The sequence below is a fragment of the Dasypus novemcinctus genome, chromosome 25, assembly GCF_030445035.2.
Source record: "Dasypus novemcinctus isolate mDasNov1 chromosome 25, mDasNov1.1.hap2, whole genome shotgun sequence".
Lineage (NCBI taxonomy): Eukaryota > Metazoa > Chordata > Mammalia > Cingulata > Dasypodidae > Dasypus > Dasypus novemcinctus.
In genome coordinates, this window is record NC_080697.1 from 46,188,990 (window position 1) to 46,212,697 (window position 23,708).

The 23,708-nt window shown below is 36.9% G+C and overlaps 1 long non-coding RNA gene across 1 annotated transcript in view; it reads right to left on the bottom strand.

Moving 5' to 3' along the window:
* LOC111764822 (uncharacterized) overlaps window positions 1–23,036 on the bottom strand; it is an 81,345-nt gene extending 58,309 nt beyond the window's left edge. The window contains exons 1-2 of the long non-coding RNA XR_009183481.1: window positions 22,930–23,036; window positions 14,531–14,689 (exon numbers count right to left, since the gene is read on the bottom strand). This is a non-coding gene — a long non-coding RNA (uncharacterized lncRNA). The remainder of the gene's footprint in view (window positions 1–14,530; window positions 14,690–22,929) is intronic.
* Between the last annotated feature and the right edge of the window lie 672 nt (window positions 23,037–23,708).

Below are 23,708 nucleotides of genomic sequence, written 5' to 3' on the forward strand. Positions count from 1 at the left end.
AGAATGTCCTCTTCAACAAATGGTGCTTGGAGAACTGTATATCCATATCCAAAAAAATTGAGTGAACACCATCTCACACTATATACAAAAATTAACTCCAGATGGATCAAAGATCTATATATAAGAGCAAGATCTTAAAGACCATGGGAGATAATGTAGTGAAGCATCTACAGGATCTTGTAATAGAGAATTGCCATCATGGGGAACTCTGCCACATTCTCTAATGGAACAGCAAGAATCCCCCAAGTAAAATTACCTGAAATTGAAACTTAGTCTAGTATTATAGGGTGCCTAAGAGTTGCCTCCTGAGACCCTCCTTGCTGCTCAAATGTGGCCTCTCTCTAAGCTGAAATCAGTTTATAAATTGCTGAGACCAGCTCAGCAATGGGTTTGCATGAAGGGAAGGTGACATAGAATTAAAGAAATAAAAGGACAGAAAGAAAGACACAAGAGAGGAAATAAAGATGGGACCAGGGGACTCACAGCTTCTGAAACAGAGAACCTCAACCCTAGTTTCCATATCATAATTATTTAGGAACTAACAAACAGCTGTTTGTTATCTACTATAGTAAGGGACAGGTGCAACATTTACAGTAATAAAGTATAGGTCATACAAAGTTCAAATGCCTTCTCATGCAAACATTTTTTTCATGCTGACGAGATGGTGTTCCATCTAGTCAAGGCCCAGTGATCCTAAACCCACATTTTTTGTCTGCATTATGGAAACATTTCCACTTCATGCTGCCTCCACAATAGCTTGCCCGTGGGGGTTATATGGAAGTCCTGTTATATGTGAAATACTCCAAGTATCTAGAAATCTTTTAAGGGAAACACTGGTATAAGCAGGAGCATTATCTGTTTTTAGGGAGTGGACAAGTCCCATTACAGCAAAGCAAGCTAACAAATGCTGTCTTATGTGTTGAGCAGTTTCTCCCATCTGAGCTATAGCCCAAATGAATCCTGAACAAATATCTACAGAGATGTAAACATACATAATTTTCCAAAAGAGGAGATATAAGTTACATCCATTTGCCACAGGGAGTTAGCAATTAAACGATGGCTATTTATTCCAGGTTCCAGTTGTTTTGGGTTATTAAGAATTTGACAGGAGGGACAAATCTGAACAATGTCCCTAGCTTGTGTCCATGTTAAAGGAAAATGAGCTTTGAGACCAGCTGCATTTATATGGGTTAGATTATGAAAATGAATAGCTTCTTGTAAAACAGGAGTGACTAATTTATCAGTGGCATTATTGCCTTGTACTAATGGTCCAGGTAAATTTGAATGAGATCGAATGTGAGTGATAAAAAATGGACTTTTTCTATTTCTAATTACTGTTGAAGTTTGTGAAAAAGCTTATAAAGAAACTGATTTATGTTAGGTTTGATAAGAGCTGTTTCAATCAATTGAGTAACCTGGACAACATATGCCAAGTCTGAAAGGATGTTTATGGACTCTGGTTGTCTTGAAAGCAGGAAGTACTGCTATTATTTCATCTTGCTGAGCTGAAAATGCAGGAGTAGGAATTTTCTTAGTTTTATACCCAGTATTCCCGGCTGCACCATTTCCAGACCCATCAGTAAATATTGTAAGGGCATCAAGTATTGGTTAAAACTTAGTTATGCCAGGTAAAATCCATTGAGTGCTTTTAATGAATTGTAATATATGATTTTTAGGGTAATGATTATCTGTCCAATATAATCAGCAAAGGCTATTTGCCATTGTATATGATTTTGCAGGCAAGCCTCAACTTCCCTGTGCAAAAGTGGAAGAATATGAGAAGGATCCTGTCTGTGAAGGGCATGAGTGCATTCACAGCCTTTAAGTATAATTTGGGCCATAAAATCCACATAAGGAGATAAAGTTTTAACAAATACTGTTAGGTAAAGATATCCATTCTACAATATGATCTTGCTGCCTAAGGATTCCCATGCGGGAGTGTAAGAAAGGCAAGATAATCAATTGCAGTGGCGGTTCTGGATTAATGCACTTAACTTGGGCACTTTGAATTTTTTTTCTATTAGTTTTAATTCCTGTTCTGCTTCTCTCATTAGAACCTGGGGCTGTTAAATTGAGGATCTCCTTATAATAGGGAAAAAGGTTTGGACAGTTCATACATGGAAATGCCCACTTTGGGCCTCAGCGAATTTATGTCTCCTAATAATTTCTGCAGATCATCCAAAGTTTTAATAGAGTCCCTATGAATCTGAACCTTCTGAGACTTAATTATAATTTTATCAATGATAGTCCCAAGATAAGAAATGGGAGTAACATTTTGAAAACTCTCAGGGGCAAGTTTTAACCCTGTTGCAGTTAAGTTCTTTTCTAAGGCATGATATGCTAAGACTAGAGTCTGGGAAAAGGGAGCGGCACACAACGTATCATCCATGTAATGTATAATATAACAAGAAGGAAAAGCCAGTCTGACTGGATTTAAGGCTTTAGCTACAAAATTTTGACATATGGTGGGGCTATGAAGCATTCCTTGAGGAAGATATTTCCACTGAAACCATTTTATAGGTTCTTTGTTATTGAAAGAAGGCACTGAGAATGCAAATTTCTCATAGTCTTGGGGAGCCAAAGGTATTGTAAAGAAATGATTCTTTAAATCAATAACAACAAGTGGCCAGCTACGAGGGATCATAGCTGGTGTGGGCAAACCTGGCTGCAGTGCACCCACAGGTTGAATGACTGCGTTTACTGCTCAGAGATCTGTTAAAAGCCTCCATTTGCCTGATTTTTTCTAAATAGGAAATACTGGAGAGTTCCAAAGACTAAAAGGTTCTTCAATATGGCCTTTGTCTAACTCTTCCTTAACTAATTTATGGAATGCCTCCAATTTTTCTTGGGTTAATGGCCACAGTTTAACCCAAACCAGAGAGGTTGTAGTCCATTTAAGAGGGATGGGCTTGGGAGGTTCAAGGAGGCTAGGCTGAGCAGTGGTCATTATGGAAAAGGTGAATATCCTAATCCTTTACTATTACCATGAGTGGTGGGATCTATTGATTTAACAGTTCCCTGGTGGTGCCTACCCAATCCAAACCCTGGAACAAGCCCTTGTTTCCTCACTAATTGTTGACCTTGTTTATTATATTGACTAAACTTGGGAATATAAATTTCAACCTGCCATTGTTCTAATAGATCACATCCCCAGAGATTAATAGATAAGTCTGCAACATATGGCTGCAGGGTGGCCTGTTGCCCATCAGGGCCCAGACAATGAAAAATTTGTACACTCTGTTTTAAACCTCTGGGAGTGCCAAGTCCCAAAATAGAAATAGATGCATCTTGTAATGGCCAACCAGAGGGTCAATGGTTAGAACTAATGATAGAAATGTCAGCTCCAGTATCATTAAGTCCTTTAAACTGTTCTGAATGGTTACTTCAGGAAGAGATTCTAAAATTTTTTCATTTAAGAATACTCCTGCTATTCCTGTACTTCCAAAATCATTTTTCCCTCAGACTTCCTCACTAGCTTCTACAGGAACATAAAAGAGCAACAACAATTGTGCTATGTGATCTCCAATATCAGCTTTCCATGGAACTGAGGTGGACATGATAACTTGAATCTCTCCTTGATAGTCACAATCAATTACTCCTGTACGCACTCTAACTCTCTGGGAGGTGAAACTGCTTCTCCTGAGGAGAAGTATGACCATGCCAGTTGGTAAATGTTCCCTTATTCCCATTTTTACATAGATGGGGGTATCCCTTGGAAGCAAGATAACAGGTTCTGCCATAGGGATATCTATGGGTGCACTTCCTGCCATGGCAGGGGATAAGTCAAGGGTACTGCAGAGTATTAGGGAGTGCCAGGATTGCTCTGCTGAACTGGCAAAACCCTTTTGGAACAGGGCTAGGAGCGGGCCCCACTGGAAGTTTCCCAACAAGGGAGTGCCATTCTTATAATAATTAGACCGACATTGGCTAACCCAATGATTTCCTTTCCCACAGCAGGGGCATGGCTCAAATGGTTTCCAAGTAGAAATATTCTGTCTGGGTGGCATTGTTTTTCACTCAGACTTTTTCTGACCATCTTTTCTCATGTGACCAATTTTTCCACAATTGAAACATTTTCCAGAGAACCTCACTGATTTTCATTCCTGCCATAGCCTGAGCCATCATAGTAGCATGATGGCTCTCTGTCACTACATCCTGGCACAATTTAATATATCCAGTTAAATCCACTTTACCTGTCATAATCCCAGTAGCTTTCTGACAAGACTGATAAACATTTTCATAAGCAATTAGCTGCAAAATAGTATCAGCAGTTTCTAAATTATTGACCTGTTTTTTGACAGCCTCTTATAACTGAGTGATAAAGTCAGAGTAAGGTTCTTTAGGTCCTTGTAATATTTTTTGAAATGACACTGAAGGCTGGCCTTTAGCCTCAATTTTTCCCTAGGCCCTTAAGCAACAGCAACAGACTTGTGCAATGGCTTGATCAGTCATTGTTAATTGCTGATCTACTCCTGCCCAATTCCCCACCCCCACTAACTGATCCAAGGAAATGGGGCTATTATGGGCTTCACTATGGGCAGCCTAAGTCTCTGCATGATCTATCTACCAGGTTTTTAATTGAAAAGCTCTCCAGACCCTAGGGTGATGTGTGCCAATGAAGACCAGTCAGCTGGGATCAGCCTAGAGCCTTCAGCAAGCCCCTGCACCATATCATAGGTAAAAGGAGAATTTGGACCATATTGTTGCACAGCTACTTTTAACTCTTTCAAAATTTTAAATGGGAAGAGTTCATGAGTGAACTCATAAACTCCATTCAGATTTTGAGGATCCACTCCAGGAACTACTCTTTCTCTTACGGTGACCGGAAAGGCCATTTGATGTGCCTTCAAGTCACCCTCCCTTCTAGCCTGTAAAAAGCCTTGTTGTAAAGCTGACAACTTTGGCTGAGTTTCTCTGGGAGAGGAAGGAGGTGTCAGTGGTTGGGGGGGGGGTGTGACTCTCTAAAGTCAGTTAATGAAGGAGCAAAAGGCAAAATAACTTTAGATTTAGTATCATCAAAAAATTCAGTGGGAGGATCTTCCTCACTTTCTCTATTTTCATTTTTCTCTTCCTCATCTTCTGTTTGCAAAGGTTCCAAAACATATTTAATAATCATCCAAGTGGAACAAATAGTAACAGGGAGTGGAACACTTTGTATATGTAATTTTTCTAACTCTTATCTTACTCTTTTCCAGTCTTCTAATTCTAAACTTCCTACTGTTGGGAACCATGAGCAATATTTTTCTATAATCGGTAAAAGTTCAAAATATGAGACTTGCTGGCCTTGGCTCCTCCTGCCTTGAGTAGTTGTTTGAGGAGACAGACATACGGGCAACATTTTATTGAACTGTCTCCATTTCCCATCATAACCTTGCTAGAATACCTGAGAGGGTTCTTATTCACCAAGGACTTGGAAGGCCTTCTAAACCACTCAGGGCTCTATGCCATGACAACACCTTTAATTTTGCTTGAAGCAATTCTTCTCCCCTTCATGCCCCACATTGGGCACCAGTTGCTGAGACCACCTCAGCAATGGGTTTGCATGAAGGGAAGATGATGCAGAACTGAAGAAATAAAAGGACAGAAAGACACAAGAGAGGAAATAAAGATGGGACTGGGGACTCACAGCTTTTGAAACTGAGACCCTCAACCCTAGTTTCCACATTGTATTTATTTAGGAACTAACAAGCAGCTGGTAGTTATTTACTATAATAAGGACAGGTGCAACATTTACAATAATAAGTTATACAGGTCAAAAAAGTTCAAATGCCTCCTCATGCAAAAATTTTTTCTTGCTGACCAGACAGTGTTCCATCTAGTCAAGGCCTGGTGTTCCTAAACCTGCACTTTTTGTGTGTTATGGAAACATTTCAACTTCAAACCATTTTCCTTACTGTTTTCCTACAAAAATAAATGCAATAACTTCCCCCAGCATGAGACATTACTCCTGGGGATGAGCCTCCCTGGCACCAAGGGATTACTATCAAGCACCAACTAGCAATGCAATTAGAAAAAGACCTTGACCAAAAGGGGGAAAAGATAAAGAAAAATGAATTTATATGGCTAAGAGACTTCAAAGTGAGTCAGGAGGTCGTTCCAGAGGTTACACTTATGCACGACTCAGCAGGATCTCATTGATTGCCAAAGTAGACACTACCCCGAATAGCCAGGCTCCTGATGGCTCTGGAGACACCTAGGCACTATGGTCAGGGCAGAAAGCTTGTTAGTTTGGTGCTTTTCAGTGGGCCTTACTTTGGAGTTTGTGCTTTCCAGTGTGACCGAGTTGGACTCAGTTGTGGTTTCCCTACACATGGCTCTTCTCTCACTTTTGTCTGAACTTACGGTTAGTGATGGAGTTGGTAGGTGTATATCCAAGAGACTTGAATCTTTGGGCTGTCCATATGTCAGCTGGCTCCTGAGCTGCAACTCTCCATTTTATTGGACTCAACCGGGACAACTAACAACAAAGTGATGATGGACAGCCATGACACCAAGGAACTGAGAGACTCTACAACTGCAAGTAAGGGAGTTCCTTCTATTGGCCATATAGGACCAAAGCCCCCCTATCAATTAGAGGTGGAGTGGACATCACCATCCTGGAATCCTCAGGACTGGGAATGAACAATGGCATAAAGTAGCTGTACTGTTATTTTACTATAGACTTATTGGATTTCTAGTGGAGGAAGAAATTATATTATTGACATGGAGGCAGTACCCACTGGAAGTTCTGAGGTCAGGAAAAGGAAAAATAGGTGTAATATGGGGGCATTTTGGGGACTTAGGAATTGTCCTGAATGACATTATAATGACAGACACAGGCCATTATGTATCTTGCCATAACCTACAGAATTGGGTGGGAGAGAGCATGAACTACAATGTAAACTATAATCCATGCTTAGTGGCAATGTTCCAAAATGTGTTCATCAATTGCAATGAATATACCACACTAATGAAGGATGCTGTTAATGTGGGCAAATGTGGGCAGTGTAGGGAGCAAGGCATGGGGAATCCCCTATATTTCTTATGCAACATTTATGTAATCTAAATATCTTTTAAAAAGTAAAAAAATTAAACAAAAAGTTTTGAAAAAGCAAATAAGTGAGTTTTCACTCTCATGTTCTTAGCCAGGATGTCCTTTTCATAATCCTGTTTTTTCTGCATATTTCTGTAAAATAGAAGATAAACATAAAGTAAATGATGTCTTTATTCTCTGAACTTTTAAAATATGATTTCTATGTCATTTTAGACATATACTTGTGCCAAAATAATTTAAGCCACACAAACCAGTGCTTCGGAAGAATAAAGACACCTTTGCCAAAAATGCAAGGGAACTAACTAAAGATTCAATTAAGGATTTGTGCTTCTCAAATTTTAAGGTACCTTCATATTTCCTATGGATCTTTTAAATGTCCGATTCATTCTCTATGCACTCTTAGAAGTGTGTTTGTGATATATGGCTATTTTCTAATGTACTGAGTAATCTAATAATCACTCATTTTATAAGGATCTAATTTTATCACTGATCACATAATCACTTCTACTAAGCCAAATCACCCAAGCCTACTTAGTTTAGGGCCACCTCTATCACCAGGGACACATCCTTGTCCTGTAAAGAGCTCAGTTACTGCACTGGCCATTTTTCAGGGTTTTGCAAGTTCGTGAGTTTCTGTAGTAGAGGCTGAGATGATCCCCACTTGAATAAATGGTATATAGACTAGGGCTTCCAGCTGCCTGTCCCTTCATAGTGGGTTTTTGAATGTGGTAGCTATTAACTACTTACTGACTTCTTAATAACTCAACTGCATGAACGACATGCTTACAATCCTACTCCTTCTTGCTTTATCCTCCCTGTCTTTCTAAAACCCCATTGTGTGACATGTCTGACTGCTCATCAGGCTCCAGAAATCTGACTTCACTTTGGCAATCAGTCATCTGTGTCCACATTACCTCCAGCATCCTTTATCTAATATACAAGGGACTTTTCCAGTGCTATATTCTCTCCTCAGTCTACTAAAAAGAGAGGTCTCCATTCTATTCTGTTAAACACAGACACACAAACACAGGAAGATGGAAGCAACTATAAAGTGTCAGTATGCACTTCACTGTGAGAAAAGGAATTCGTGTAAATTTTTACCTGCCTTTAAATCATCTGCTTATGACTTCAATTCATCTGTTTCCTTATAATGATAATATTTTGTATGACACATGAATTCAGCATATTAGTTGGTGCAAATAAGAATTTTCAAAAGGCATATGTATGGCCTCTTAGCAAAGAAGAGAGGTATACACAAAATAGAAAAAATAATCACTTAGAAAGTTACAGAACTGTGACAAGAAAACAGATTCCTATATATCTAGAATACTATCAGTTTAAACATATACTTTTTATTTCTCATTTTTACCACTCTGAAAAGTACAGAGAATAATGGAATATTCATATGCTAACTATTTGGAAAAAGTTAGAAACAAATATAAAAACAAATTAACATGCTTTTTTCTGATTTTATTTTTTCAGGGAAATAAAGCTATATTGATACTGAAAAAAATTCCCTCAATTATATTCCTAACATTCTTCCTCCAGAGATAATCACTGTATTTTGAAGTTGGTGTGTGTCTATCTTATGATGTGTTTTATGCTTTGACTATATATGTGAAAAAGAAACAAGATGAATGTTTATACAATTTACATGAAAAGTATATATATGTCTCTCTTTTCAACTTGCCATTAACCACTCAATTTGCTTTTTTTTTTTTTAAGGCTAATGCCTTTTTGTTTTATTTCTCCTAGGTTGTAATCCCCTTGGGAGCCTTGTAGCATCTTTGTATTTTTTTAAATTAAAGTTAATAGATCACAAAGAACATTACATTAAAAAACATAGAGGTTTCCACATAACCCACTCCCCACATCCCCACCCCCATCATTTTTGTAAATTGGAATTTTTGATGATATATACATCTAAAAAAATGTTACATTAATAAATGTAAGAGGTTCCTGTATACCCCCCACCTCCCCACCCCACTCCTCCCACACCAACAACTTCCCCCATCATTGTGGCACACTCACCGCACTCGGTGAACATATTTTGGAGCACTTCTGCACCACATGGATAATAGTTTACCCTTTAGTTCACATTCTCCCCCAGTACATTCAGTGGGTTATGGCAGGATATATAAAGTCCAGCATCTGACCCAGCAATATCAATTAGGACAACTCAAAGTCCCAAAAATGCCCCCACATCACATCTCTTCTTTCCTCTCCCTGCCCTCAGCAACTACTGTGGCCACTTTCTCCACCTCAATGCTACAATTTCTTCTATCACTAGTCACAATAGTTTTATAGTAGAATATCAGTAAGTCCACTATAATCCATATTTTATTCCTCCATTCTGTGGACCCTGGGATGGTGATATCCACACCACCTCTAGATCAAGAGGGGACTTAGATTCCACATGGATGATGGATGCAACTGCTTGCAGTTGTAGGCGCTCTTAATTCCCTGGTGTGGTGGTTGACCATCATCACCTTCCTGTTAGCTGACCTGGTACTGATACGCATAAATATAGATAATTCCTTTTTCACTACTATATAATATTCCATTGCATATATTTTAATATTTTCATCTAATTCCTTGCTTGTGGATTTTTAGATTGTTTCCATTATTTTTGCTTTCATAAACTATGCTACAAATGCACATCCATGACCTTGCTAATTGTGCATAGATATGAGAATCCCTTTATGGGTACAAGTGTTGAGTTGAGGGTGATATACATGCATGACTTTTGCAGATATTGACAGATTGTTTTCCAAATTGCCAATGTACACCCCTACTATCAGGATAAGAAAGTTCCTATGTCAGGGATTGTGGACTTGTTGCCATAATGCAGTATGAGGCTTACTTCTCTCAGGCCCAGGCTTATATTTATGGTCCTCAATCAGTTTTTCTGTAAGAGTCTTAGCAAAAGTATCCATGTCACATGACTGCTGTCATGGTTTCTCACATGACACTGATTGTTCTTTACCTGATAGATCATAGGGAGAATGAGCTTTCTCACCATTTCTCAGATATTAGGAGTCACATCTTCCTGTCATTAGAGTAGAGTTTATATAGATTCTTGGTTTTGGGTCTATAGTTTCCTCTGGGCTATGGTCAGAGCAGTGTATATGATCAGGCTTTTAAGCCAGGCATTTGGCTAAATACTACATTTAAATGTGCTCTATTTTATCCAGCATTTCTACACATTAGAATGAAGACCTGACATGTAACCCATTCACAAATTTTGTACTGCAAATGTATCATTTAGATCAGGGGTCAGCACCATTACTGAGAAGAGCAAAGATAATATAAATATTTTAGACTTTGTGAGCCATTTGGTCTCTGTTACAACTACTCATCTCTGCCATTGTAGCAAAAAAGTAGACATAAACATAACATAAATCAATGAGCATGGCTGCATTCCAATAAATCTATGGACCAGATCTGGCCCTGTTTTACATGTATCATCTTAATATTCTGTTTTTTAAAGTATATTGTAAGAGAGTATTGTTACTAAGAAACACCTGCTAAAGTAGGAAACATAGTCCAGCCATCACCTTTCAAGGGAAAGAATTTGGTAGAATTATATAAAGTTAAGGATATATTCTGTCTTAGCTAATTAAAAATGAAAAAGAGTTTGAATAATTTTCTCCCAATTATGTCCACCAAACCTGACCAACTTCTTTAAATTTCTTCAATAATCTGTGTGTGTGTGCAATTTGTAATATAACTGGCATGAGCTAATGAGAAGCCCTACCTTCATTTAAGCTAGTTTTATTTTTGCCACTGACTGCAGGTGACAGAAGTATATTTGTCTTTACAGGACACCATTCAGGGTGTGTTGATTTTAGGGTTAAGTTGAACCATTCTTTACATTCTTTGAAGTCATTCAGGGGTTCTGAAGTCTGGCATGTTCACAAGTTCATGAGTAAATGATTCTCTTCTAACGCTTGCTCTGCTCCAGTTCACACAGGAATGTTAAATTAGATCATTGCTATGCCACATCCTGACAGAAGGGGCAAAACTAACTAATTAGACCAAAATAAACTGTCTATATACTAACACTTATTTCTCTTAATTATAACCTAACACCCTTACAGAATCTGTGAAGGAAAGTCCTAGAATTTACTCTTCCTAGGGCTGCATGTATTTTATTAAAATACCATTGTGGAAGTCTTAGAAGTAATTTTTTTTAAAAAAATGGCTTTGGTGTGAATGTATTCATGACCTTGAGTGATGAGATTTCAACTTAGTTCCTCTTAAGAAAGTAAGTCATTGTAATGAAAAGATAACATGGCTTAAAATTATATGGATTTTGGCTTTGTATCCCAGGTCTGCCATGGACTATCCTTCTGACCTCAGGCAAGTAACTTAAACTCTCTGAACTTTAGTTGCCTCAGTTGTAAAAGACTTGCCTTGTCACTCCCAAAGAGGGCCCACAGGGATCAAAAGACAATCTTGGGAATTCATTATGAGAAAAGCAAAAGGGTTCCATCCACTATCCCCAACCCAGCCTCCACAAGTCCCAACAGTGCTTGCAGCCCTGAACCTTCTACCCAACACTGGCTACTGGGATTCTTCTCAGATCACATCCCAGAGTCCCATCCAGTCTCCTTTTGAATCATACAGGGAAGACTACAACACAGAGGGCATTTTTCCAAAAGTGGTTCCTGCCTTGGGTCTGTCTTCACCTCATGCTATTTCTAGGCCATCTGGAATGAAGCTACCTATTCTCTAATGTCCTGAGAATCATTCTCTTCAGAAAGAACAGAAAACATTCTCAGCCTGCAGATTTCATATCCTGCTTGCCCATGGCTTGGTCAAACGTGTGACCTGAAGGATTTGCCACTTCAACTATACCTCTGGTCCCTGATGTACTCGACCAGCCTGAAAAATGTAAGCACCAACAATCCACTGCGCATATCATCATACTCACACTAAAATGTACTTCCTCTTGTTCTTTCTTCTACTGATAGCCTTCCTAACAATCCCTGTTTCCCTATCTATTGAAATCTTTATTTTATGATCAATAAATTACCTCTTCAACACCAGTATTTTCATAGATCATTTCCTTTGCTCTGGCCTTAACTCACATAGTTTACAGACTAAGGATACTACTTCCCTAATGGCTTCTTGGGCACAAATTTTCCAAATGCTCCTATTCCACAAAGCCTAGAACTAATGTCCACATTTTCCCCAGTGCCTTGTTTGTATTCCAGTCATGTACAAATATCTCTTCCTTTGGGGCTTATACTGAAATCCTATACTAACCTCTGCCACTGTTCTATTGATCATCAACGGACCTTTCAATCATCCCTCATTCATGGAGGAAGTATACATGTTTCTCATTTGCCTCCTCTCTATGTAAACTCCTGCTATATTCATGGAAAAAATCAAGAGCCACTTGAGTGTCCCATTCATCATCCTAATCTTATCTTTCTCAACACCATTGTAATTTACTACAATTTAACTTCAGTTGCCTCTGAAAACATGAGCTCTGGAACATTAATTTCCAATTAGAAAAGTATAACCTATTTTAGTTTCCTAGGCTGCTTAAGCAAATGCAATGAAATGGGTCAGGTTAAACAATGGCAATTTATTTGCTCAAGGTTTTGAGGCCAGGAAAATATCCAAATCAAGGCATCATCAAGGCAATACTTTCTCCTCCAAAGACTGTGGCATTTTGGACCTTACTGCTCGTGATCCTTGGATCCTCTGTCACACGGCAAGGCAAGTGGTGGCATCTCCTTGTCTCTCTCTTCTTTTCTGGGTTTTATTGATTTCAGCTTCTTGCTTCATTGGCGCTCTCTCTCTCTCTCTCATGTCTGAATTCATTCTACTTATAAAGGACTCCAGTGATAGGATTAGAACACACACTGATTGAGGTGGGCCATTCCTCCTTAACTGATATACCCTCATCAAAAGATCCTGCTTACAATGGATACAAACCCACAGAAATGATTTAAATTTAAGAACATGCTTTTCTGGAGTACATACATCTTCAAATCACCATACTTCCTAAGTCCTTTCCTTTACTCCAGCTGTACTTATTCTCTGAATACTTGAACACTCCATATACTCTAAATCCATCACTCTATTCTCTAAAGCAATCACCTTTTTTATATATTCATTATGGATCCTTGGTTCACTGTTTCACCTATTCTCAAGCCAATTGTCCTAGAATAAAATAAGAGATTGTCTAGAGTACTGATTATGATCATGGCTTTGGAGTTGACTATCTGGATTGCAAACTTGGCTAAGCCAGTTGTGAATTGAATGGTTTGGGCTATTTTTTATTTTTTATTTTTTTTACCTTCGATATGTCTCAGTTTCCCAACCAGTAAAATAAAGATAATATTGAGAAGATTAAATATATTCATTTTGGTGCCTAAAACAGAGAACTTGTACAATAAACAGTAGTATAATTACCATTCTTCCTTTAATCAACAGGAGTATCAACTTTTACTAGTTCTACACAGAGATACTGAGAATTATCAGAGATAATTCTATAATTGGGCTGTGGCCTCTGAATGCAGCTGACCTCTTACTGTTATTAAGCAAACTCCTCATGCATCCCTGGTCATTTTCCTCACCCACTCTTTATGGGAACTATCCGAGATAATCACCACAGTCCTCAAACCATTTACTAAAGAGCCATCCTCTTTCTCTTAGCAGAGAGCTTTGTTTCTTTGCTCAGGTTCCTGACACTTTAAATTTCCCACTTCAAATCCTATAATCATGTCTATATCTGTGTCAATCCACTATTCTCCAATCCCAGAGGAAGAGACATCTCTTGTCCCATACAAAGATAAATTCTTCCATTTGAACCTGTGTTTCAATCTTCTCTTGGAACTTCTACAATCATTGGGTATTCCTTCTTTGGATATTGCAACCCCATCACCCTGCTCCACTGATTGCTTCCCCTTAAGCTACAAGTCTAATTAAATATATCACATCATGAAAAACAAACAAACAGGTAAGCAAACAAATAAACAGGATTTCATTGGACCAGGCATCCTTCTGTCACTATTTCTTATAGCTATACCACAGGGAAACAACATAAACATTTTCTAATTGCTCTTAGAAGGATTTCATTATATCGGGATACTCAAATTATCATAAAAAACTAACTTTTATGGGGTATATGGAGTAAAAATAAAAATATCTACAACAGACAAGTCCCCAAGGGAAGTTAAGTACTGAGGCAAGTATATCAACTTTGGCTGAATATGAATATAAAACAGAAGGAAGATATTCTAGTCATATGAGGCAAAAATCACTGTCATTTTATGCCCTTGAGAGTCAAAACATGTATAAAACCATATACAAGAGAATTGTTCTTCTACAATCCAGGACTCTTTAGAAATGTTAAATTATACCCTACAGAATGTCCCAACACATTAAGTTATCTTTCCTAGGGACCCCAGAAACAATCTTAATAATTGATGGATGCACTTGAGGGATCTGTATCTAAAGAGGTACAGTAGCTAGACTTACTATGTAGCTGAGCTCCTTTTGTTGCCATCATCCTCTCTGGAATCTGCTTGCAGGAACTGAAAAATCAGGGACATCCAGTACAAGATAGATATCAACAGTGCCTGGAACCAAAGGAGTGTCCAGGATGTTTATTTTAGTTCATTTTGTAATGATCTCATCCTGGAAAACAAGGGAAAATGACCACAAAGTGAAATGACTATGAAGTCAACCTATTTATGGGTATATTCATGAAATATTGGAATTTATTCCATAAAAATTTATGGTGTACCTGCAATGTGTCTGGCACTGTTCTACACAATAAACAAGACAGACAAGTCCTTCCCCTTGTAACTGATGACTCCTGCAGTCCCACAGATACTGCTCCTTATCTCTAGTTCGTATATTACACCTTAGTTCAGAGCCTCATCATCTCTCACCTGACCTGTTGCAACTGCCTTTTCAATTGGCCTTTATGCTTGTAGTTTCTTATCATGCAAAGAATAATTGCCTACTATTTGCCTCACACCATTTTAGGCACTGGGATGCAATAGTGAATTAAACAGACAAAAATGCCTGCCCTCCACATGGCTGCCAGATTTATTTTTCTTAAGTGAAAGGTTGTATTTTCTCTTTGCATAAAAGCCTTTGGTGTATCCCATTTGCAGTAAGTTAAGTCCAGATCCGATTTGACATAAGAGAACCCTCCATGCTCTGGCCTTTGCCTATTTCTCCCATGCAATACTCTGTGATCCAGCAATTCCAAACTGTTTTCAGTGTATCTAACAGACTGGGCTATTCCAGTCCTCCGTGAATTTACATTTGCTCACACTGATTCTGTCTCTTTTCTTGGAACTTCCCTTCCTCAAGTTCCTTTTTATATACCATCTCACAAAAAGGTGCTCTTTTTTTTTTTTTTAAGACAGCTTGTGCAACCTACTTTTTGAATAATTTACTGAATGACTGGATAAAACTGATTATAACTTCCTCTATGCTTCTTATCATATTCTTGAAACATTTTTTTACTCTGTTATTTACTTGTGGTCTTTGTCTACTGGACTAAAGAAAGAGATCATATCCTCTTCATTTACTTGGGTGTAAACTAACATCAGTTGTGACACAGGTTAGTGTTTATTAATGCTTGTTGAAAAACTGAATGAATGTTATTAGTTCAGGAGCATCCTATATGGATAAATCAGAGCTTAGACAAACTGGTGTTCTTCTTAGGCTTATGCAATTAGAAAGTTTTAGAGTAAAAATCTGACCCTGAATCTGTCTGACTATAAAATCAGTGGTTCAGAGGAATAGATTGAGCTTTTTACGTCACGTCTGCTAGCTTGAGAAACTTCAAGACAGATAGAGTTCTTGTTTAGACATCTGAATTCTGAAAGATTTAAATAACTCTTCTATTCACTTCAACTATCACACCGTTCACATATTTCCATCATCACACAATAGCTATCCAGCTTCTCCCAATTCTTTCTCTCCTTACATTTATCTGTTTCATTTACTATGTTTAACTAAATGAAATCTTAAGTTTAATAAACATTTGAATGCTGATTTTTCATGAAGAGCAGCACTGTGCTGTGTGCTCTGAGGCAGCCAAAGAAAACTCATACCCAAGACACTCATGATTATACTGCTATATTCTGCAAAACTGGATTCAAGTATAGAAAGGCTCTGTGTTTTGCATACAGGTGTAGAATTCAGTTCTTCCAAACATTATTGCAAGGCCTTTCTGTGATTCAGTCATTAACATAAACATTTACTGAGTGCATCCGACTGATTTTGAAGAACATGGGGATCAATGGCCATTTCCCAGCTTAACACCAAGTCGTCCAGTGGCACTGACTGTTAGAAATGGTTCACCATCTTTGGAAGGCGGAATAATAATCTTTAGGATAAGAGTGTCTGCTTGGCAGAAAAGAATCTGCCCTTTATTGGATATTTTCATGAAACCCCAAACAAACACTAAACTAATAAATTATACTCTTAAGTACTTTTATCATTTAAAAATAATTCTTTAACTATAATTAATTTCTTCTTTAGATGGAAATGGTTTATTTAGATTATAACCGAGTCCAGAAGCAGACTTTAAATCCTTTGAATTTAAAGAACATTCATGTGCCGAAGCCCTACTGCAATAATATGAAGAGCAATTACCATTTCTGAGATGATTATTGAGGTCTATGAGTATACTTTGTAATAAAAAGAAAATGGATTAATAAACAGCTATAAGACATGGTAGCGTTCAGACAAGAAATATATTATTTTGGCTGATATAGTGGGAAAAAGAAGGGAGTGCTTCATGGAGAAAACATCGTTTGAGATGGAAAATGAAAGAAAAGATAAATCGTAGTCAGAAAAGAATGGACAAATTCAGGAAAGTCCAGGGAATCAAGTATCACTGGCTAGGCAGAATTCACGAAAAGCTGGAAAGGAAGAAAGGCTTGGAACTGTTGGTAGAATTTGAAAATATCTTAGAAATGTCATTAGGAATCCAGAAGTTAAGGTCTAAGAACATTGAGCCTCTTTCTATTGCACGTGTCCTAGAATATTACTGCCTGAATATTGATGCCTATGCCCTAGAATAATTACTCAGAATTGCCCAGGTGAGAAGCAGTTTAGATGTAAATCAATGCCTACAATTTGGATGTTTGTGCTTGTGACATTCAATTTTGGGATAATGTTTAAAACTACTTATTTTCTATGTTTAAGCTTACTGGCTATGGCAAGATTCTCCTCCTAGAGAGGTTCCACATGTATATAGTTTTCAGCTTTCCTGGGGGCTGATATGCAGGCTCTTTGCAAGGCCTCCCAGGAGTCTTCAAAGCCAGCCTGAGTCTTGGACCTAGCCTGCTTTTTTAGTAATAACATCCAAAATTCACAATCCTAATTTAGTGAAACTCTACCCAGCTATTTCCATGTGTTTTTAAATGTTAACTAACAGACGGAAATTTCATTTTATTTATATATGCACAGCAGATAGCAAAACTGTTAAAGAAAAAGAAAAATAGACTGTATTTAAACTGACTGTGGACTGGTTCCAATAATGGAATCAGTGAAGAATCATTCTTCTCTTTACCTACAACTCACTAAAAGGAAAGAACACACAGCTTGTTATATCATGTTTGAGTCTTTTATTTTGTTTATTATTTATATGAGGCAGCCCAACGATCAATCTTGAGACAATTTTATCTGGGGTCTTACTTTCAGGCATATATTCATTTGAAAAAATGTTTTAGCTCTTTGGTAGTCCAGATTCAAGCAATGCCAATTATTTGGAATACAGTGTTAATTTTTAAAGTTGGCTAAAAAAACTTAGCCCCATCTTTATTATTTTATGTAAGATTAGGATTACCAATTTAACAAGCTTTATTTTCCTTCAAGTTTCCTAAATAGAAAAGGATAGTAAGTTAGAAAATAGGCTGACAGCAACAGTAGTTAACTAGAAGAGAGGGCAGAAAAGAAATGACATTGAAACTGGACAATGGACTAGGTCTAATATCTTTATGGTATGCTGCTACTCTGTAGTTTTGGTTTGTGATTGTAATAACAGAGATTCAGGAACATTTCAGTGTTGATGAAACCAGTATTTTTCTTAAAGCAGAAAAATGAGTCCAATAATTTAAGAGTATTTTTAAGAATGAAGTGCTTTAAAAAAAGACACTGGGTACACTTAAAGAAGTACTGCGATTATTTGAAAATTTTACTCTCCAGAAACATCTTGTTCATTGAAAATGTCAGATCAAGAGACTGTTACTGTACTTGGATGAAATTTTCCTAAGGTCAGAGGTTGGATGAAATTATTCTTCTCTGAGCAACTCTTTCACGCTTCTATAAGCCAGATTATTCCTTTTCAAAAGCCTCTTCGTAACTGTCACGTAGATGTTCACAGAGAAAAACAAAAATCTTTGAAAACTGAAAGATTTTACATCTATTCACAGCCACATGCCCAAATAACCCAAAATATCTACAGTATTAACTTGATTAAGAAGGCAGAGTAGAAGCAAAACAACTTTAAACAAAATCATTTGACGCAGGAAGTCCCAGTTCGTTAGGCCTCTCATTTAGAACCCTTTGATTGAGCTTCTGAGTTGAGAATCCAAGCTTTGAGGAACAACACACGCCAAAGTTAGACACAGCAGCTGTTCCTGTCTACTCTCCATTCATGGGAAACTACACTTGGTTTGATTGTCTTCTTCAATAACTATGAGAGGGATGTAAAACCAGTTTGAAAAAAATAGTAAAGAGAAATTGAGAAAAACTGCTTGGGCAGTAATTTTGTTTTGAGTTTTTGAAGAATTTTATATTATACCAGGAAATTCTCACTATAATCATCACACAAATCAAATGCTGGAATTCAAGAGTAGTTTTAACATATATTTAGACACTGAAAACTCAATTACTACTTTATCTTTCATTCATTTACTTTCTATTAAAATTTGTTGGAATGTATTAACACTGCATGTAAAGAAAAGAAAATTCACGTTTAGTCAAACCAATCTTAGAGTAAGATAAATGGATTATTTAAAGAAAACAGCAAGGGCTTGGTATTCATGTCAATCTATCCTGAGTGACGCATTTATCTCAGGAACCAGATTTATTACGTGAATAAGAACATTTTCATTCAACAAGCATACGTATTGGAAAGAAAACATTTATTTCTTCCAGAGATTAAGTATAGCATTTAAAAAATATTATGTCCATTGATAAATAAATTAGTACTTTAACACAAATTGATAGTGAATTATTTCTGGAAATGTACCAATGACTTCTCTATTCTGTTTAGTCCTTCCTTTTTTAAGAGACTGACATTTGCTAAAATATATATAATATGGATAATAATACTGAATTATGTATTTGCAGAAATGTGCTTCACCCCATACTGTCATCCGAGCCTATTTTTCAGTGTCTGGCTCGTCCTTCTGTAACAGAACAAAAAGTAATCAACGGCTGCCGCCCAGGGAATGGCCACAGACATTTCCAGATGCCCTAAGTGCCAGCCCCACCTCTGGGTCAAGGCCTTTAAGGCTGTTCATGATGAGCGTATTTATAATAGGCAGAGTCGTGTAGTGTGCTGTGAAGACAGAGAGCAGGAGACCTCATCTGACACACTGCAGCTGCTCAACTGTTGCCAGCTGCAGTCTCCTCATTTCACAATGATGGTGTCAGATAAGATGATTCCTCAGATTCCTTCCAGGCATAAGAGTCTGCTATTTTGTTTTACTGTCTTTGTAATTACAGTCTTAGAATTGAAATATTTTTTTTTTCTCAATGTGAAGTATTTTCTTGCAATACTGGACTTGATTGACAAAGCTACTCTTTATATTGTAAAATCAGGAAATTTAGTCCCCAGATACAGATATAAGAAAATGTGCCCTTCATTATTCCAATCGATTGTGAGGTCCTTAAGACCACAGATAGATCTTTTCATCTTTGTATGCTAGGACTTACATAAGTGCCTGGAAGAGAACACTTATTAAATTTGCGTTGAACTAATACATAACCCCTTGCCACTCAACAATTTTGCATATTTAAATATTTTCTAAATAAAGTTTGCATTTCTTAGAGTTGGATATATGTTTTCCTTTGTGAGCATCCACATGAGAGTCACCCAGTACATTTAAAAGGGCTAATCTGGTTTATAGATACATGGAAAGTATTTTTCCAATAGAATGAGTTCACCCGGCTCCTACCTTATTTATTATCAGGGTCAGAATTGGATTTATTTATTTCATAAAACTTTCTACATGATTGGCAGTTTTAAGATCAACAAAGTTTTAGAGGGAAAAACTTAAAAGTTAGTAAATATACCTGCATATATATTACATTATATATTATTATACTACATAGTATATATGAGGTATATTTCAGAAAATTATGTCTACATAAATTATTTATTAAAAAGCAAAAAGTTGGATATGATTGAGGGTCTGCCCCCCATGTATGAGGTCCTGAATTCAATCCCTGGTACCCCTAAAAAAATAAATAGCATAAAGTCAATGCCAAGCCAACAATTTAAAATATTTCCTTCAAAACTGGAAATCAGATTGCTTCATATTATGAATTACTTCAAAATGTAAATTTTGAAATGCTGGCTACTGAGGAAAAGAAAAAAGGCTTTCCCTATTATAATTTATAAAACCAAATAGCAACAAATAATGGCACCTCCACTGTCACTCAAACTAATTGATATTGGACATATCCTCCAGCAAATCTCTATCCCAAACAATTATAATAATATTGCATTGTTAAGAAGAACATTTCATTTGCTAACATTAGTTTGCCTGTAAACACCCATTATACATGTGTGCGTGTTTCTGTGTCTGTTTGTGTGTACATAAGCACATGTTTGTGTTGGATAGAGGTTTAGAATCCTGCGGAAAGTAAATTGTGTAATATCTCCTAGTAGTCATTGTCAAGAATACAGAAAGTAGACTGAATTTTGTTATGACAATATGAAAACCCTTCATCTTCTTCCCTTATATTTGCATGTCTCTACTGTAAGGGGACTAGCCAAGAGGGTCTGGTTGAACATTTGGTGATTATTAGACTTTAGAAACTAAATTATAAATTTGGCCTCACCACAGTTGAGATGACAGATGGGATTTAGATACATGCATCCTTGCTATCCATGTTGTACTACTAATGACTTTTTTTAAATTTATAAACTTCAAAAATTGCTTTTAAAGACTAAAGTATGATTACTCTCACAAAAGATTTCCAACTGCTTAATCTTCAACTTTGGGCTAGAACAAATAAGAATAAAATAATCTCTCCTTAAGAAGTGAGAAATACCTGGGTTTTGGATGTTCTCAAATGGCAAAGTAGTGCCATCACAATAGTTCCACAGTGAGAAGTAGAACTTGAAACAATGAGTATTCTAGAACATTCTCTCTGTTCTTTCAAAAAATCTATGGTCTTTTTGAGAACCTGCCCCAAATCACCTTGATCCCCAGCAGAAAAATTAGGATGGTGGCAATTATCAATAGATATTCTCTAATCCAGAAAGAGTATCAAATCAGAGTTGAGCTTTGCACACTAATATAGAAGACAACAGTATCTTTTGACCTCAAATCTACCCTCCTTTAATTGTCATAGGATCAAACTGTCAAAATGAAACCATGGCTGAGAAAGGAATCATGACTAAAAGTTAAGATTCAGACCAGATCCTGCTTATCAGGATTTCTTTCTTTCCCATATCTAAAGGTCTTTCTTGAGCTTGTTTCACAGGCAGCCAAACTCAGCTGTAAGCAGGCAACTGGAGCAAGCCTCGAAGCACTTTCCCCTGAAAGACCTGAGACACTAGGAACGAGAAATCACCTTCCTCGGAACCAAAATTACAGGGATGAGGAGCAAATAAAATGTGAAGAGTTCTTCAAAAGGAGGATAAGATGTGGCCCGCTGGCATACTTCTATCATATAAAAAAGGGCCTATAAACAATAAATCTGAACACCTGTCACTGTCCCACCTCCCTTTGGTTCCATCTTATAAGCCTCCCTTAGTTCTTGAATCAGGGAGACAGATTTGAGCTTGCCTTTTGTCTCCTGCTGGTCAACCTTGCAATATATCTCTTTCTGTTCTCAAAATCCTCGTGTCACAGTATCAGCTTCTGTGTGCATCAGGCAGGAAGCCCCTTACTAGGTAACAAAAAGATCATATAAACAACAGCTTCCCAAACTTGTGACAACATTGATAGGATTCACTGCTTTCAGGAAGAGGCAGTAATATTTCAATGTAGATCATGTATCAAAAATTCTAATTTTATTAGACATGATTTCATTTTGCCATACCTAAATCTCCAAGCAATATTTTGTTTTTTCCAATTTACTTACATCTTCCTTACATCTCAGAACTATGCTAATTTTTCACCTGAAAACTATCTACTGCTTAAGATAATCCAACCATTAGTTCATTCATTTGTTGTTCGTTGTCCTAACACCCTCTTCCTCTAGAAAAGTTTTATTGATCACCCCACGTAAAATTTCTGGAGCAACAAAGATCAAGACATGTTTTCTGCCCAAAGGAGTTCTGATTTAATGAATCATTTAATTACTTAATTGACTTTCTGCAAATTTTCAGATTTTTAAAGTCACCAACTTTGAATATTCACATGAGTCACGGATTCAAAAGGTTGTCTTTTTATTTAGACGAGAATTCCTTCATCACAAATTAGCATGCTAAAGGAGACACTGGAAAAGAAACTCTCTTCCCTAGAAAAAAAAAGAAATTGCATTGTACTATCTTAAATATTAAAGGTCATATTCTTCAAGATTTCTAAGAAATATTCACATCCTTTCCCTCTTGCCTTCCCACATGGAGCCCTCTCGGTGGTAGCCTCAGAATTTTGATGCTTGGAGTTTAAAGCTAAAAGAACATGACTAAAGTTGTATTTGTAAAGCAAAGACGAAGCACTTACTTAAATTGTGTGCTCATTTGTGAAGGTTTTGGATGGAACGCTGATGGTATTTACAAAGATGAAGGCCTCAGTGCCACCCTTTGATATCATTCCTGTTTCATTCTTTACAGCAGAAAATTGTGCTGAAAAGAATTGAAGAGAAGTTCTAGATGTCATATGGTTGTCTCAGAATGTAAGGAACAGAGCTGCAAGGGATTCTAGAATACTCTACTCTCCTTGTATTCAGTCTCCAAAGCAGAGGGAGACTTTTGGAAGTGGATATCCATGCCTTGTTGTTATTTTCCATGGTAGTAGCACTGCTTAATTGGAAACATCCTTTTCTTATCCACCATCACTCCACCCCTGTGAAAACAATTTGTTATGGCATATAAAGAAAATAGTTTATGAAAATGATATATTGCATCAGTTATAATAATGACATAATATGGGTGTATTTCTAGATTCATTTTATCTTATTTATTTATTTACAGAGTGCCTTTCATCTTACATAAAAAGGAATTACAAAAATTTAATTTTAAAAGTTTTTTAAAATTATGGAAATGACTCAATTCTATATTACCAAATACTCTTAATCTCAATTTTAATGTATTTTCTTATATAGAAATTGTAGAACAACATTCAGCTATCTTTAGACTAAATATATAAGACATCAAATTATGAAAGTGTCCTTATCCTAATGATATCTCTTGATTCCATACATGGTGATACTACATTAAAAAATATACAGCATGTGTGTATATATATATATATATGCATATATACAAATACAATTTTTGTTG